The sequence below is a fragment of the Bombina bombina genome, chromosome 4 (genome assembly GCF_027579735.1).
Source record: "Bombina bombina isolate aBomBom1 chromosome 4, aBomBom1.pri, whole genome shotgun sequence".
NCBI lineage: Eukaryota > Metazoa > Chordata > Amphibia > Anura > Bombinatoridae > Bombina > Bombina bombina.
Genome location: NC_069502.1, coordinates 792,539,770 through 792,558,007, shown reverse-complemented (window position 1 = coordinate 792,558,007; position 18,238 = coordinate 792,539,770).

Sequence of the window (18,238 nt, the reverse complement as noted above, 5' to 3'; positions counted from 1 at the left end):
TGCTCTTTTCAATGAAAGATACCTAAATGTCATAACAAATATATTGTATAATGTTAATATCCGCTAAAAGTGGCCATGTCTATATTATCATGCACTGACAGGTTCACTGTGTTAAAATCAACTGAAAGCGGCCATGTCTATATTTTCATTTAAGCCGCATGGTAGCCGTAGGGTCTTTAGTTTCCAGATCCAAAATGTCTCTCTTTGTCTAAGGTGGACTATCCTATTTCTACCCCATTTGGGAGCAATGTATTCCAAAGGAAAAATATTAAAAGTATCCGTTTGTCCATCATGACAATTTATACTATGTCGTGGAACACTATGATTCATAATCCCTTTCTTTATGTTTCTGTTATGCTCACCCCATCTTTTCTTTAGGGGTCTTGAGGACCTCCCGATATATTGGATCCCACATTGACATTCAAGAAGATATATCACATAACTAGAGTCACAAGTAAATCTGGAATTTATCTCAAATTCTTCCTTTGTAGAAAAGGATTGAAATTTTAACCTGCTTCCTGATGTATAACTGCAAAGGCCACAATTTGGTTGATTACATCTAAAAAAGCCCCTTTTTACAATGGGCCAATTATCCCTATTTGTCTTCATATTTTTCCCTTTAGTGTATTTATTCATTACCACCTTACTGGGGGCTAATTTATTTTTCAGAGTTGGAGCTCTCTTGAAAGTGCATATGGGGACATCATCCAGAATATTTTTAAGAATGCAATCATTGCGTAAAATATACCAGTGCTTTCGTAAAATATGTTTAATCTTATTGTGGTTGCTGGTGAATTTAGTTATAAATCTCAAATTATTTGGCTTAGAAACTACCTTGCGATTTTCTTCATCATTCACCATTACCTAAATCCCCCATCATATTTAACCTTTAACCCCTTGAGTGCTAATGACGGCTCTGAGCCGTCGCAAAGTTTCCCACTCTGGTGCTACTGACGGCTCAGAGCCGTCGCTAGCACTCTCCCACCTTGAGGGAGATCTGGGGGCTCCCACCCGCTCCTACCCCGGCAATTGGGCCTGCATAGTGACAGGCATCGCCGGGGCTTTACGTTATGCGCTGTGACGTCACGCGCAATGACGTGATGACGTCACCGGACACTTTTATTTATACTTAACAATGTGTTAAGTATAGGAGCAGGGTGCATGCTGCTTAGAAGCCTGTATCCCAGGCATCTAAGCAGCTACAGACCCCCAAGACCCACGGTTGGAAAGGTAATCGCCTAACCTTTCCAACTAAGTTTTGGGGATCTGAAGAAAAAAAAAAAGTTAAAAAAAGCTTAGCACCCAGGTGGGAAAGTGCTTAGCACTCAAAGGGTTAAACTACCAGAACACCACTGCAATAAATGCACCAAGCACTAAAAAACTTTTAACACCTATACTGTTGAAACCTGCTTTTCTGATGCTTAACTTTTGTTACCATAAAAAAAAAAGTTGGCAGTATTGTGGGCATCTTCAGTGACTGAAAATGCTGAAAATGTTATGCACATTCTTGAACAGTTAAATAACATCATAATATATTGTTTAATATGGGAGTTTAATTTTGGCTGTGCTTTTTAATGCATAAAAATATACATATTTTTGGCTTTCCAACAAGAAAAAGTGAAATATGAATCTTAGTGTGGAAAGGTAGTTTACCCCATGTACAGAGTGAGCAAGAGCACGTCAGGCTTCAATCAGCCTATGTTAGTCTGAATGTAAATGAAACACATGTAAATAAACAAATACAGCTAGTCACAGGGACACACAGCTGTTATTATGACATATTCCATCAGCTCACACCTCCCCTGTCAGCAGGTACAGGATCTGCAGGATGTGGGTCAGTATCCTCTCTGTTATCATGTGACTCACTGTCAGTGAGTTATTCACACGCTGCAAGAGTGAAGCATAAAAACATCACTGACCCCTCTCACATCACTTGTCTGTTTCCTGTTATATTCTTCATCTCATCATGGTCACATGAAAAGATAAACCCCTTGTTCTGCCAATCTGAGCAACTAGTGAATTTGGCATAAGCATAGACAACCCAATGTAATTGCTAAAGCAGCACCCTAATTAAAGAGACAGTGCCATTTTTATACATACTCATACAGTATATATCAACAAGTGTAAAAGATCTGAAAATACAATAAATGTTTTATATTTGCAATGTATATACCAGCAATTAAAGGGACAATGTATTGTACTATTTTCTACCATTTAATGTGTTTCTGATGATCCATTTTACCTACTGGAGTGTATTATATTGTTTAACAAAAACTCATTTGCCTTTATTTTGTCATTTGAAATAGCTACTTTTTCCTGTTGTATCCCCACCTATAGTGAAAATGCCAGTACTTAAATATTGGCCATATTAAAGGTATATAAACAAGAAGGTGCAGAACAATTCACGGTCCCAGAGGGTGGTGGGAGAGATATGTACTGAAATGTTCATATTCAATGTCACGTGCTTATGTGTAATCATAACATATAGAGAAAAACAGATAATGATGTCTGCTTTCCCTGCACACCTATCCCATTTATATGGGTTGTGGTTCAACTAGCAAAAACAGCTACTTCATATAAAAAATAAACCTAAAGGAGCAATTTACTATACTTTTTTTTTCAAATATTTTTTATTGAAAAGAAATGCGTAGTACAATAGTATCAAAGCATCGTTATAACAGAATATACCATAAACAAAATGTATTCATAGATCACTTTCAATAGAGACATACATTTCGCTTATCAGAATAGTAAACAAGAGAAAGGAACATTTAAACTTGCTAGTCAACTGTACGCCATCTCATATTATTGTGTATAGGAAAAACAAAAACAAGAAACCGGGCACTCATTAGCCCTAATAGGAAAACGAGTAGAATTGAGCCAACTTGGCACAAGGACTAGATTTCCAGAAAGCTTGATGCATAGAGGTATAAAGATCGAATTAGATCACACATCTCCCTCATGGGGAGAGTAAGGGAGAAAGAGGAAAGAGAATAGGAGAGGAAAAAAGGGGGAAAAAAGGGAGAGACACAAAAAAAAAAGGGGGGGGGAGTGGGTGAGTTCTGAATGCCAGGGGGAGATCATCTAGACTCCCTCCATAAGGTTCGACTGTAAAACAGGATCACAGACAGGTCCCAATTATCCGAGCTCAAGCCAGTCCGACCACGTCTCCCAATAAGAATCAAGAGTATTGTTCTCCCCAGCGACAAATCTTTCCATGGTTGCAAAATGGTTTATCACCTCACAAACCTCGTTTAAGCTGGGGGGCGCAGTCTGCTTCCATGCCCGAGCTATACACAATTTAGTAGCCGCCAAAGCATAGATTAAAAACTTTTTGGCGCTCAGGGAAAAGGATCTCGGAAAAATGTGGAGTAAGGCCATCCTAGGTGTTAGATGCACATCTAGGTTTATAGAACTAAGCAGTAGTTCAACCTCCCTCCATAAAGGAGCAACCTTCAGGCACTCCCACCATATGTGGAGGTCAGAACCTTCCAGGTCGCACAGTCTCCAACATTTTCTGGTGGAGGACGGGTATATCGCTGCTAGTCGTGTCGGGACTCTATACCATTTCAACACACCTTTCATATATGTCTCAAAAACAGTGACACAATGAAGCGTCTTCTTAGAAAGAGTGATTGCATATGTAATATCAGCTTCCAAAATGGTTGTGTTTAATTCCCGGCTCCAGGCTCGTATTTGCCATGGTAAGCCTGGTGTGCAGTCATCAAGAAGCGTGGCATAGTGAAATGATATAGGACGGAATTTCAGTCCCCCCTGGCACCATCTATTTTCCCACTTTGTTTTTTTCTCGGAGAGAAGTCGTAGGGAATCCCCTGGCCCTGACTATACTGAGCACTTTATAGCTCTCAAATCTGAACCATAGCGGGTTTTCCCCACTGGGGCCAGCCAATCAGTTAAAAGAGTTCCTGAGTGGTATAGATCAGAAATCTTGGTCTTTACTCTTCCAGAAATCGAAGTGGATCTCCGGTGAGCTCCACAGCAAGCCCTTAAGGCTCTGAATCGGGGAAGGGTAGGGTGAAACGCCCGACCGGTGGCTCAGCTCGTACCAGATGCGCAGGGAATGGCTGACAATAGGATTGTTGATCTGAGCAAAGAGGTGCGCGTGTTTAGGGATACAGACGGCATCACGGAGATCTAGGTCTATTGGTAGGGCTAATTGTTCCAGATGGTACCAACCTGGCCTATCTGACTCCACTCCCCACGCAGAAATATGAGTGAGTCTTGTCGCTTCATAGTATAGATAGATGTTTGGAAACGCAATACTACCCTTAGAGAAGGGTCTCTGAGGGGTTTTGTATGCTATTCTGGGGACCTTGTGTCTCCACACATAGCGGAGGAAAGAACCGTGGATCTGCTGAAGGATCCGATGGGGAACATTGAGAGGGAGGCATCGAAAGAGATATAAGGCCTTCGGGAGAAGCGACATCTTCAGTGCAGCTACACGCCCCAACCAGGAAATTTCCTGGTGGTCCCACGTCACTGTCAGGGATTTGATGTCAGCTATCAGTTTGTCAGTTAATTTTAATCATGGTGTCCACATTGTCGCTAAGACTTACGCCTAAGTGGGTTAGACATTTTGCTGACCACTGGAAGTTGAACTTGTTTAGGAGAATAAGTAGTTGCTCTGCCGAGATATTCATGGCATATGCTTCAGTCTTATCTACATTAGATTTGTAGTAACTGAACTTCCCAAATTGTTCAATCAGGTCAAAAACCTTAGGAATCGAAGATTCCAGATTAGTCAGCAATAGAGTCACGTCATCCGCGAAGAGGGCAATCCGTTCCTCGCGTGACGGATATGGGACTCCAGTAATTGTGTCTGAAAGTCGAATCGCTTGGGCAAATGGTTCCATCACCAGAGAAAACACTAAAGGAGAGAGGGGGCACCCTTGCCTGGTGCCGTTAGAGATATTTATTACTGGCGAACAGAACCCTGGACCTCTGATTCGCGCATGGGGGGGATGTGTAGAGAGCCTGAATAGCTAGGATAATTTGGGGAGGGAAGTTAAATATTCTAAGAACTTCCCATATGTATTCCCACCGGATCCTGTCGAAAGCCTTTTCGGCATCAAGGGACAGGGCCACCAGTGGGGTTCCGTTTCTACGGGCATCCGAGAATATTGTAATCAGGCGTCTTGTATTATCTGGACCTTGACGGCCTTTGGTGAAGCCGACTTGGTCCGACTGTATTAATGCGGGGAGTAAGTTAACCAACCTATCTGCTAGAAGCTTTGAGTAGAGTTTCGTATAAACATTAATTAATGAAATCGGGCGGTAGCTACTGCATAGTGTCACATCCTTATTTGGCTTGGGAATCACGACAATGGACGCCTCCAGGTTCTCTCTCAGTATGTGCCCGTCTGTTTTGATTTCATTAAAAAGGGGCCCTAGCACTGGGATCAGCAGCTTGGAAAATCTCTTGTAGAAAAAGCCGGGAAAACCGTCTGGTCCCGGGGCCTTATTATTTTTCAGATTTTTAAGAAGTAGGGAGATTTCTCTGTTATCAAACGGGTCCAGGAGGGACTCTCTGTCGTCTTCTGAGAGCGTCGGGAGTTGTAATCCCCGGAGAAAGTCTCCGACCTCCGCAACCGAAGCCGAGCGAGGGTGTTCGCTCTCGGCTATGTTTTATAAAGTTTGTCATAGAATGTAGCAAAGGCTGACCCAATGGCCGCCGGAGCACACAATCTCTTGCTGTTTTGAACAATGTAAGGTATTCTCGCCGCAGCCGCCCGCTTCCTCAATTTACCCACCAAAAGCGAGTCCGCCTTGTTACTTTTATAATAGAGGAGTTGCTTAAAAGCAGAGAGAGCCTTTTGGACTCTCTGTAGTTCCAGCTCTTTTTTTTTTTTTAAATGTTATTTTTATTGAAAATTTAAATATTCACAATAACAGATTTCAATATGATAATGGTCCATAAGATAGAATATTGTTAATTAGAGATAAATGTTCATGTGTTTCACTGATACTTTGTAGGCTGTAGTTCCATAATCTTAATGCAGCTAGTCCATGTAGGCTCTCAGATGGGTAAGAGAGGGGACAGGGGGGAACATGGATTCCAAGTAACAAATAAACGAATAAACAAACATATTAATAAAACAAAATATGAAGTGGTAGTAGCTTGAGGGGCATGTGGAATAAGTGTAGTATGTAGGGACTCCTGCCAGATAAACTTGGCATCTAGAAAGGTGTCCATTCTATTGCAGCATAAGTATGTAAGGACTCATGTTACTGTTTCTTTAAATCTTTACTATCTTCTCATTGGATACCTCCCCTTATTTAAGTCTTGCGCACTTGTAACACAGTGCTTAGTATTTTGGTTGTGTTTATCATCACTACTGCTTAAAGCCTTGGATTACAAATAAACAAAGTTATGTTTGATCTCAAAAGATTTACATAAAGTCTCCTTAAGTCTTGCTTCGCTACATTACAGCCTAAATTTGCTTCGAAGATTGTAACAAGTAACCGTTCCTTTAATCAACTTCTCATTGGTTACTAAGTTCTCACTCGATACCGAAACTGCATTACCCTGTATGCTTACACAGATGCCGCTGACAAGGATTCCAACTTACCCTGACGTCACTTCCGGTAGCTACCGAAGACGGCTCTCAGCGTACACATCCACACGGAGAGAACTTTCGGATCTTAAGATACAGGACTAACTCTACAGGTAACCTTACCTTGTACTTATGCACCGCTCCTAAATAGACTGTTGCAATACAGGAGGAGATTTGTATTTTCCACTTATGTTGAACAGTCACACTCTCAAATATCGTTGCTGTCTGATATGAACTGTGCTAATAATTAAATCGCAGTCTCAGCAGTAGGATACTTTCGTTATTGCTACCGTATTGCATTTAAGAATTGTATATGTAATACAAATATCTTGTCTGATTTATGTCAAACTAAAACATCACTAAAACACAGGAGTTCATTCCCACTTAATGGACTACTTAAAATTGGTGAAACAAAAACCACTTTTCTTGTTAGTAAGCTGCAGTTGCGTTCCTCTTATTCACTTCTAAGTATTGCCTGTCAATTATACCTACATTTGAATTTAAGTGTGACAGGATCTCACATAATACTAAGCCACGAGAAATGGAACCAGCAGATATATCACAAGTTGTGTACAACCTTTCTCAAAAGGTAGATCAATTAGCACAAAGATTACATGAAGTGGAAATTGAAAACAGAGCTTTAAAATCTGTAATTAGAGATTCCATTGCAGTAAAGTCTAATCAGCTGGAGATGACTTTGGAACCACAAGTTCCCCTACCTGATGTATTCTCAGGTAATAGAAAAAACTATAGACACTTTAAAAATGCATGCCAGCTTATCTTTACTATGAAACCACGAACATACCCCACCGAAAGACTTAAAGTCCTAACAACCATTTCCCTTTTAAGAGGTGAACCAAGGAATTGGGCTGACAACTTATTAGAAACTGACGATCCCATACTTGGTTCCCTAAATTCCTTTTTCACAGCTATGGATGAAATGTTCCAAGACTCAAATGTACAACTAGCAGCAGAGACATCTATGAGATCTCTTAAACAAGGGAAACGTCCTGTGGAGGACTATATCAGTGAATTCAAACAGCTTGCCAATGACTCACTCTGGAACCCAATTGCCTTGCGAAACCAATTCAGATTGGGACTTTCTGAATCCCTCAAAGATGAGTTCGCTAGAGTAGAGATACCCAAAACCTTGGAAGGTGTTATGAAACTGGCAATTCAAATAGACCGGAGGCTTAGAGAGAGAAAGGCTGAGAGAACTTGGACTGAAACCAAACCTAGACCATTGCCTTCTCCTTCTACTCCAATGTTTCAGTCATCCCCTAAATCAACAACTGAAGCCATGGAGATTGGAGTTATAAAGGGACCGCTTAGTCCAGAAGAGAAATTACGTAGGAAGGTGAAAAACCTGTGTATGTACTGTGCAAATCCTGGACATGTTGTACAAGACTGCCCTATTCTCCTTAAAAACAAACGAAGTAAGTTACAACCACATATCTCTTCTTTACAAAATGTTTCCAATCCATCCTATTGTTTAATCAATCTCTCGTTACAGTGGGACCAAAGCCAGGTGATGACTGATGCCATTGTGGATTCAGGGGCATGTGGAAACTTTATTGATCAAGACTATTGCTTAAGAAATAACATCCCACTTGTGTGTAAAAAAAACTCCTGTACCCATTAGAGTGATAGACGGTTCCACTATCAGTTCTGGCCCCATTTGTAAACAGACTGTTCCCCTCACTGTGAATTTATCAGGTCATATTGAGTTATTGGTATTCGATGTATTACCATCCCCCCACTTTAATGTTATTTTGGGTTTGAAATGGTTGCATGTGCACAACCCTTCCATTACTTGGTTACCTTTCCAAATAAAATTTCTTTCACCTTATTGCAAAACAACTTGCTTGCAAGATTCCTTTCTATTACAAACTACATCACTCCTGACTGATATACCTACGGAATACAAAGATTTCAGCGATGTCTGTAGCAAGACTGAATCTGAAAATCTTCCCCCCCATCGGGCATACGATTGCCCTATTCAATTACACCCCGGTGCTAAAATACCTGTCGGCCACCTATACCCTCTAAGCCAACCTGAATTAGAACACCTCAAAGGGTATTTAGAGGAAAACCTAAAAAAAGGCTTCATCCGTCCATCTACCTCCCCAGCCGGGGCGGGTATGTTTTTTGTACGCAACAAGGATGAGTCACTCAGGCCCATAATAGATTACCGTGAACTAAATAAAGTCATGATAAAAAATCGTTATCCTTTACCTCTGATCCCAGAAATGATTGAGAGGCTATCTGAAGCCACCATATTTACTAAACTGGACTTAAGAGGCACCTACAATCTTATTAGAATAAAAGAAGGTCACGAATGGTTAACAGCATTCCGTACTAGATACGGTCTATTCGAGTACCTTGTAATGCCGTTTGGGCTTTGCAACGCGCCCACCACATTCCAGCACTTCATAAATGATGTGTTTAGGGATCTGCTGGATGTTTGCGTCGTTGTCTATCTAGACGACATTCTTATTTATTCTAAAAATAAAACAGAACATGTGAAACATGTCAGATGGATCCTCTCCCGACTCAGAACTCACAAATTATATGCTAAACCAGAGAAATGCATGTTTCACACCGATAATGTATCCTTCCTAGGTTATGATATATCCCCTAAAGGAATTCAAATGCAACCCGAAAAAGTTGATGCAGTCGCTAACTGGCCACAGCCGAAAACCAAGAAACAATTACAACGCTTCCTTGGTTTCTCGAATTACTATAGAAAGTTTATTAAGAATTTTTCTAAAATTGTGAAACCACTCACTTGTCTTACAGGAGATAAAACCCCTTACCAATGGTCCGCCGCAGCAAATGAAGCTTTTCTCTTTCTTAAAAAAAGATTCACTACTGCTCCCATATTACAATTTCCTAACCCCTCATATCCATACACATTAGAAGTTGATTCCTCGGATTTTGCCATTGGGGCAATGCTCTCTCAGCAAAAATCATTAAGCGATCCTCTACACCCGATATCTTTTTACTCCAAAATTATGACTCCAGCAGAGCGAAATTACTCCATTGGGGATAAAGAATTACTTGCAATCAGATCCTCTTTGGAACATTGGAGGCACCTCTTGGAGGGAACAAGGGTACCCATTACTATACTGACTGATCATAAAAATCTACAATACTTACAGAATAATAAGACATTGTCTGCAAGACAAGTGAGATGGAGTCTCTACTTTGATAGGTTTAATTTCCAAAATTATATACAGACCCGCTGCCAAAAATGGTAAAGCAGACGCTTTATCTCGCCAGAAAGAAAAACCTCAACTTGAAGAGATTCAGAGGACTATCATTTCGCCTGAACGTTTCATTGGTCTCACTACACCTCTTGTTACTCAATTACAGGCCTATACTGAGATTCAACAAGATCCACCACATCCTAGCCTCCAGAAGACTGATGGAATTTATTATCATGGAGAAAAAGTGTTTATTCCCCCTTCTCTTAGGTTAGAATTGATAAAAACACATCACGATCCACCTCATGCTGGACATCCAGGCATTAACAGGACCTTCGAGCAATTGAACAGACACTTCTGGTGGCCAAAAATGAAGTCGGACATAATTGGATAAATACAATCCTGTATAATTTGTACAACTTGTAAGGCAGAAAGAAGACCACCATATGGGCTTTTAATACCTTTACCTGTACCTAATATGCCTTGGCAACATGTCTCTATGGACTTCATAGTTGATCTTCCTTTGTCCAACAACATGAACACCATTTTTGTTGTTGTTGATATCTTCACGAAAATGGCACACTTTATTCCCTTCCATAAGCTTCCCACCGCAAGTGAAACAGCTCATCTATTCCTTGACCATATTGTCAAACTACATGGTATACCACCCACACTGACCACTGATAGGGGAAGTCAGTTTACCTCTCGGTTTTGGTCTAAATTATGTGAAGCTGCTCAGATCGACCACAGATTTACCACTGCCTTCCATCCACAAAGGAATGGACAAGCAGAAAGGATCAACCAATGGTTGGATCAATTCATCAGGTGTTACTGTGCTTATCACCAAAATGATTGGATTAAATACCTAGCCATGGCAGAATTTTCCTACAACAATTCTATAAATTCTTCTACAAAAATGACACCTTTCTTTGCGAATTATGCATACCATCCACGTATTATTTTTTCACCAGTAAAAGCCTCTGAGTCCCCACCAGTGGAAGATCTCATCAACTCCCTTCAGGAGAACTTCACTTTCATTCAACAAAACATATTAAACTCCCAAGCATTGCAGAAAAAATATTATGATTTACGCAGACGGGAAACCCCTAATTACGCAGTCGGGGATTTGGTTTGGCTCTCCACAAAAAAACTGAAGCTACAGATTCCATCTAAAAAACTTGCCAGTCTCTTTATTGGACCTTTTCCAATACTCTGTGTTATTAATAAAAATGCTATCAGGTTACAGTTACCTAGTACGATCAGAATTCATCCCACGGTGCATGTTTCTCTACTTAAACCTTACAAAGAGATCAGAGATAACAGGACTTTGTTGCCTCCTACCCATCCAGTTATGGATGTTGAAGAATACGAAGTTGATTCTATTTTAGATTCCAGATTCAGTAAAGGAATACTTCAATATTTGGTACGATGGAAACATTATTCTGCAGAGGAAGATTCCTGGGAACCAGTCTCCAAATTAAATGCGCCCCGGTTGGTTGCCACTTTCCATCGTAGACATCCAGATCGTCCTCGTCCTGCAGCTGTGGAACAGCTCCCTTGAGGAGGGGGTCATGTAAGGACTCATGTTACTGTTTCTTTAAATCTTTACTATCTTCTCATTGGATACCTCCCCTTATTTAAGTCTTGCGCACTTGTAACACAGTGCTTAGTATTTTGGTTGTGTTTATCATCACTACTGCTTAAAGCCTTGGATTACAAATAAACAAAGTTATGTTTGATCTCAAAAGATTTACATAAAGTCTCCTTAAGTCTTGCTTCGCTACATTACAGCCTAAATTTGCTTCGAAGATTGTAACAAGTAACTGTTCCTTTAATCAACTTCTCATTGGTTACTAAGTTCTCACTCGATACCGAAACTGCATTACCCTGTATGCTTACACAGACGCCGCTGACAAGGATTACAACTTACCCTGACGTCACTTCCGGTAGCTACCGAAGACGGCTCTCAGCGTACACATCCACACGGAGAGAACTTTCGGATCTTAAGATACAGGACTAACTCTACAGGTAACCTTACCTTGTACTTATGCACCGCTCCTAAATAGACTGTTGCAATACAGGAGGAGATTTGTATTTTCCACTTATGTTGAACAGTCACACTCTCAAATATCGTTGCTGTCTGATATGAACTGTGCTAATAATTAAATCGCAGTCTCAGCAGTAGGATACTTTCGTTATTGCTACCGTATTGCATTTAAGAATTGTATATGTAATACAAATATCTTGTCTGATTTATGTCAAACTAAAACATCACTAAAACACAGGAGTTCATTCCCACTTAATGGACTACTTAAAATTGGTGAAACAAAAACCACTTTTCTTGTTAGTAAGCTGCAGTTGCGTTCCTCTTATTCACTTCTAAGTATTGCCTGTCAATTATACCTACATTTGAATTTAAGTGTGACAGGATCTCACAAAGTAGCCGTATTGTTCTAGTATAAATTGTTCTTCTACTTCCTCAAGCCACATTGTTTTAGAGAGGGTCAGGCGTTTCTTCCAGTGACGGGCTATTAGTTTTCTCGCACTATTAAGGCCTATTTGGAGCACCAGTAGTCGCAAGCGACATGGCAATTTAGGAAGGTCGTTTAGTAGCGCAATTTTTGGGTTTAATGTTAATTCAGCTGAAATGCTGTTCTATCGTCCTTCATAGGGGGCGCACTCTAGTGCATCGCCACCACATGTGTATCAGGCTACCATGTCCCCTGCAGCAGCGCCAGCATCTATTTGACAGGTTTGGGTAAATACTACTTAACTTTGACGGGGTTAAATACCACCGCAGAATAATCTTATAATTAAGCTCCAGTATTACAGGCGAGGTCGAGGATTTTTTGACTAATTTAAATATGTTGGCCCAGTTGTCGTCTGTTATATGACTACCTATATCTATATTCCATTTAGCTGTGTATGGGGACAGGGTGTCCCTAATATTCTTGGTTAAAAGTTTACGGGAGAGTGAAAGTGTGCCTCTCGGTATAATCCCTCCATGACATAGTGTTTCAAATGTAGTGGGTGTTCTTAGTAGGTCGGTTTTGAATGGGGATGTATGTACAAAGTGATGTAATTGTGCGTATTTCAACCAATTGTTGTATTTGCCTTGAGCTATGTTAGTTAATTTGTCCCTTTCCAAAAGCTTGCCTGCCTCCGTGAAATTTAGTAACGGGATGGTGTAGTCCCATTCAGAGAGCCTCTGGAATCCCCTATCAAGGCCACCCACCATTTCAACGTTTAGGACAATCGGAAATAGGGGAGATCTGCTAGTTGAGATGTGCGATCCGGATGATGTTATATGATCCCAATTCTTAAATAAGTGTTTGTGGATCTCTAATTGTCTGCACTGTGGTGGCCTTAAGTCGTTTGGTACCCAGCACAACGCATGCACTAGTGGCGCCTTGAGTATATGTGAATCTAACGCGACCCATGCCAGTCCAATATCCTTTGTAGTGTGACTGCTAGGTAGTATTCTTCAATCTTTGGTAGACCTAATCCACCGTCGGCAGTTGATCTATACATTGTATCTCTATTCACTCTAGGTTTATATTTCCCCCATACAAAGGAATTAAGACTGCTTTGGAGACGGTTTAAATACCAACGAGGTAAGTGCATAGGTAATGTCTGTAATATGTATGTGATCCTAGGGAGTGTGGTCATTTTTATGGCCTGGACCCGTCCCCACCATGATAGAGGTTTATTTGTCCACGTCTGAAGGTCGCGTTGTGTACTGTTTAATAGGGTGATGTAGTTTTTGTCAAAGAGTGTTGTCTGCGTGAATCCCTAAGTACTTAATAGAGTCCTTTCTTAATTTTAATGGGCATATCCCTGATAGGGAATGAAATTTGGTATCTGATAAGCTTATATTTAGGATTTCAGATTTCTGTTTGTTGACTAGAAAGTTAGAGTGGGCGAGTTCAGGCCTTTAGCGTTTTGGGATATGATTGTTAGTGGTCTAGGGGTCATGTGTAGTGTTCGTGTAGAGGTCTGCTATTAAGTCTTCCAGACTTGTCTTACCGTAGGGAGGAGTTACCCGTTTCTGATAGGTGTGGTGTGCTGAAGAGAATCCTATGTGGTTGTGGTGTTCGCTGTGAACGTGACTTGAGGAAAGTGTGAGCCAGTGTGCCGATCCAGACTTTGCAGAGAATCTGAAATATAACAACATACATTGATAAGCATAACAGGATAAAAGTTAAAACAATTAACATTGAGAACAATTACACAAAGGAATACAAAGGTGATCTCCTTTCCTTTCCTTTTAAAGGGACAGTAAACCTTAAAAATAATGTTATATAATTCACACAGGAGCGAGCTGCACTTAGTGCTATGGCGCGGTCGGGCCGGGCTGTGACTATACAGCTGGCCCGATGCGCTGACTAAATATTACAGACCCGCTCAGCAGAGAGCAGAGAGCGGGTCTGTAAAAGCGCTGTCATTTTTACATTTTAAAAGGTAAAAAAGGGTTTTATGGCTATAGCACCTAAATAATGTTATATAATTCTGCACTATGTGCAGAATTATATAACATTATTTTTAAGGTTTACTGTCCCTTTAATCTAAACTCAAATTCAAATCTAAACTCAAATTTAAATCTAGATGGGGGGAGAGTGGTAGCAATCTAAGGTCACTACCGTTCCCCAAGTAGGGCTAGTGCTAACAATATATAAGGATGGGGTTCCCTCCAGTTGTAAGGGATCTGACTATAGTAGTTTGCACCACATTGGGTACAGTTTGGTGTGGAGGGGTAATATCCTTAAGTTTCTTGTTGATGCAAAAAGGGGTTAACTATAGGCCAATGCCTAAGGGCTAAAGTGAGTTTCTTGCTTGGGTGGCAAAGTCATTTTGGGTGTTGAAGTGGAGTTAGTAGGTTTGAGTTCAATTTAGTGAAAGTTAGGCCTCAAGGTGGGTTCGTTGGGGTAGCTGGTGTCTGGCGAGAGGCGGTGAGGTCTATTTTACGTTTCTTGGGAACTGTGTTCCATTTTTGTCTCTGTGGCTTTGGTGGGTAGGGGTCTGACGTTGATTCTCTTCCGTCGTGTTCCGTAGTTTGGGGTATTTGCTTCGGTAGTGGGATGTTCAGCTGTGTACAGAAGGAATCAAGATCTTCTAGGTCTTTGTAGATGATTTCCTTGTTGTCTTTCACTACTCTGAGTGCAAAGGGGAAACCCCAGCGATATGGGATTTGGTGGTCTTGTAGGTGAGTGGTTAAGTATTTGACATTCCGCCGTCTAGTGAGAGTGAGCGGACTGAGATCCGCAAAGATTTGTATTGTGTCACCATCTTTGTAGATTGGTGCTTTTTTCCTTGCTGCATTCAGCAGTTTTTCTTTGTCTTTGAAATTATGTCATCGTAGAATAATGTCTCTTGGTGGGGCTTTAGGTGAGGGCTTAGGTTTTAGTGCCCTGTGTACTCTATCTAGAGAGATGTCTGTGGTCTCTTCACTGTCTAGAAGAAAATTAAACAGGCCTTGTAGGTATTGTTGGAGTTCGGTATTTAGGATTTTTTCAGATACCCCTCTAATTCGTAGATTTTGGCGTCGGCCACGATTATCTAAGTCCTCTATCTGCATTTGTCTAATCTCTTCTGTTTGATGTTGGAGCTGCATAGAGTGTAGGTTAATTGGTTCTGAGATCTCTTCTGCATGCTCTTCTAGCTGATGTACCCTGTTACCCAGGTCAGTGATTTCCATTTTGACATCAGAAAGTCCCTCTTTTATAAGTAGACTGACCTGGGTCATGAAGGATGCAAAGTCTTCCTTAGTTGGTAAAAATTTTAGATCCGCTTTAGTTATGGGAATGAGAGGGTCCATTTGTGTGTTATCAACCTCTTCCTCATGTGTACTATCAGAGCTGTGCGGGGAGCTAGGTGTTTTAGCCTCCACTGTTTTGAAAAAGGAGTTAAATTTTGTGGATGGTGTCACAGCTGGTTTATTAGCCTTGTCTCCCTTAGGAAGGCGCTTGGACGCCATTGCAATTCTGTATACTTTATTGGAGTGGAGCTAGGAGCTTATTTTATGTAGTGAGGTTTGCTGTAGTTATTGATATCGGTTGTCAATAATTCACTCTCTTGGCCGCATTTATAATTCAGCCGGTGGCTGCAGATCAGGACTGAGGGCTCTAGTGTGATTGTGCATTCCGTTAGGAGGCCATTACATTCTAGCCCCTTGTCTGTGCTACTGGTGCTGTTATCTCAGTGTGCAAAATAGGAGGGTCTCACCCCACTGTACCCGTTAGCCTGTGTGATCACCCGGTTTGGAGGGGGTATATTTGCTGGAGTCCGGTGGCTTCAGTCTGCTATGTGGGCCTACTGCGCCCCAGTCTCTGAGAGTATGAGCGGTCGTTACCGCTCGTTGTATAAGTTACTGCATCTGTCGTGGGCTTAGTCGGGAGGTATACTTATCTCCCGGGAGGGTCTTCCATCCGCCAACAGCCTATTCCCTCAATCCAGGTCTGTTTGTGCTGCAGCGTGTGCGCTGCTGATCAAAGATGGCGCTCCACTTTTCACTGCTGCGTAGTTGCGGCCAGCGGCAGTATCTCTGTGTGAGGTCCGGGTATCTGTCAAAGTTAAGCGGTTTGGTGCGCCTTGGCATTTAAAGTCTGTGTGGGCATCTTGTGGGGTGTTTTTGGGTGATGGGAACCCCTGTTATTAGGCCCTTATGGGGAACTTCACTCGGAGCTACATTCAGTTGCGGCCATGCTGGTCCTTGGCTCGGCTCCGCCCCCAGCTCTTTAATCATACTTCTTAGTCTCTGTACTTCCGTAGAAAGAGCCTGAGAAGGATTTTGTCTATTTTAAGTCTCTGCCACATGGAGGTCGCAATGAAGCCTCCCCAAGGGAGCTCCCCGCAAGCGGCGTAGTTCTGCCACCTTAGCAATACAAACGCCCCGCAGATAAGCTTTCAAGGCTGCAAATCAAATTTGGTGGGATGTTTGTCCCTCACGGTTATCTTGTAGAAATTTGGTGATCTCTTCCTCAAGTCCCAATAGGAAAGGAGTGTCTCTCTGAAAGAACCGGGGGAACCTCCAGGGAGGCCTATCTGTATGAGCTTGTGAGCCAAACACTCGGAATGTGACTGCATCATGGTCTGACCATGTACAATAGTGTATACGTGATCCGTCAACAGAATTCAATGTCCAGGAATCCACAAAAAAAATAATCGAGTCTAGAATAAGACCTATGGGAGGCAGAAAAATAAGTAAAATCTTTTGCATCGGGATGATGTGCCCGCCATACATCAAAAAGCAAATGTTGGGCGATCAAATGTTGGAACTTCGGGGCCATAGAAGTGGTATAAGAATCCACCTGCTTATGAGAGGGGATTTTCTTATCCAGGAGAGGGTCCCAAACCAAATTAAAATCGCCTCCCAAGACCAAGGTACCCTGTTTCAGTCTTTCAGCTAAGAGAAGAGTCCTTTTCAAGAATGGCACCTGCCTTTGGTTAGGGCTATATACATTAACAAGAGTGAACAGTTGGTCATTAAGCTTCCCGATCAAGATGAGGAAGTGACCCTCCTCATCTCTTTCGACATGAACCAAATGAAACGCCATCTTTTTGCTGATTAAAATAGAGACACCTCTCGCTTTTTCTTTGTAGGTAGAGTGGAATATTTCAGAATAGTCAGAGAACCGAAGTGTAGGCATATGTGTGGTCGACCAATGGGTCTCCTGTAAGTATACAACATCTGGGCTTCGTGATTTGAGGAAATTTCTTAACAGACTGCGCTTAGTCGGGGAATTCAGACCCTTCACATTCAGAGTAAGGAAGGTTAACGTCATATTGTGCGCCCTCCTGCTTTTTAAAGCACGGGAAAGGGAAGAGAGAGGGAGGGGGAGAAAAAAAAAAAAGGAGGAGGGGAGGGGGAGAGGAGGGGGTATAGAATAGATCAGAAAACTGGAAAGCAAATAAAGGTAAGAGACTGGGGAACAGAGGGAGATGTGTTGTCGGAAAGCTGGACCTCTTTACAACGTGAGGGTTAGCCACAAGGACTCTCACCAAGTGTTTAATCAAGTCCGGTCACTATCGTATAATAAAGGGGAACCAGGGAAAAGTAGAATCTGTGTTCAAGTGTTTACAATGTAAACTACAGTTTGGGGGGGGGGCAGAAACCCAGTGGAAAAGGTTTCTTAAGTTTTTAAGAAAATAGCCGTGATAACCAGCGGCTGTAGGGGTACTTAACATGAATCAACTTTAAAACTTCCTCAATAACCATATTAATAGGTAGAGAATTGCTAGCATATAAGGACAAAAAAGGGGGGGTGTAAATATAAACAGGTAAGCTTGGTCCCATAATTTTGGCAAGTGAGACCTGTAAAACTCATCGTACTGGGCTAGGTAGCTCAACGGGGCTGGTTGGAGTGTAGGTGAGGGCAAGAGGACTCGCATCTAGACTATATGGTCAGGGTAAACATATACTATAAAGCAAATTAGAATGAACAGGCAAAGTATACAGTT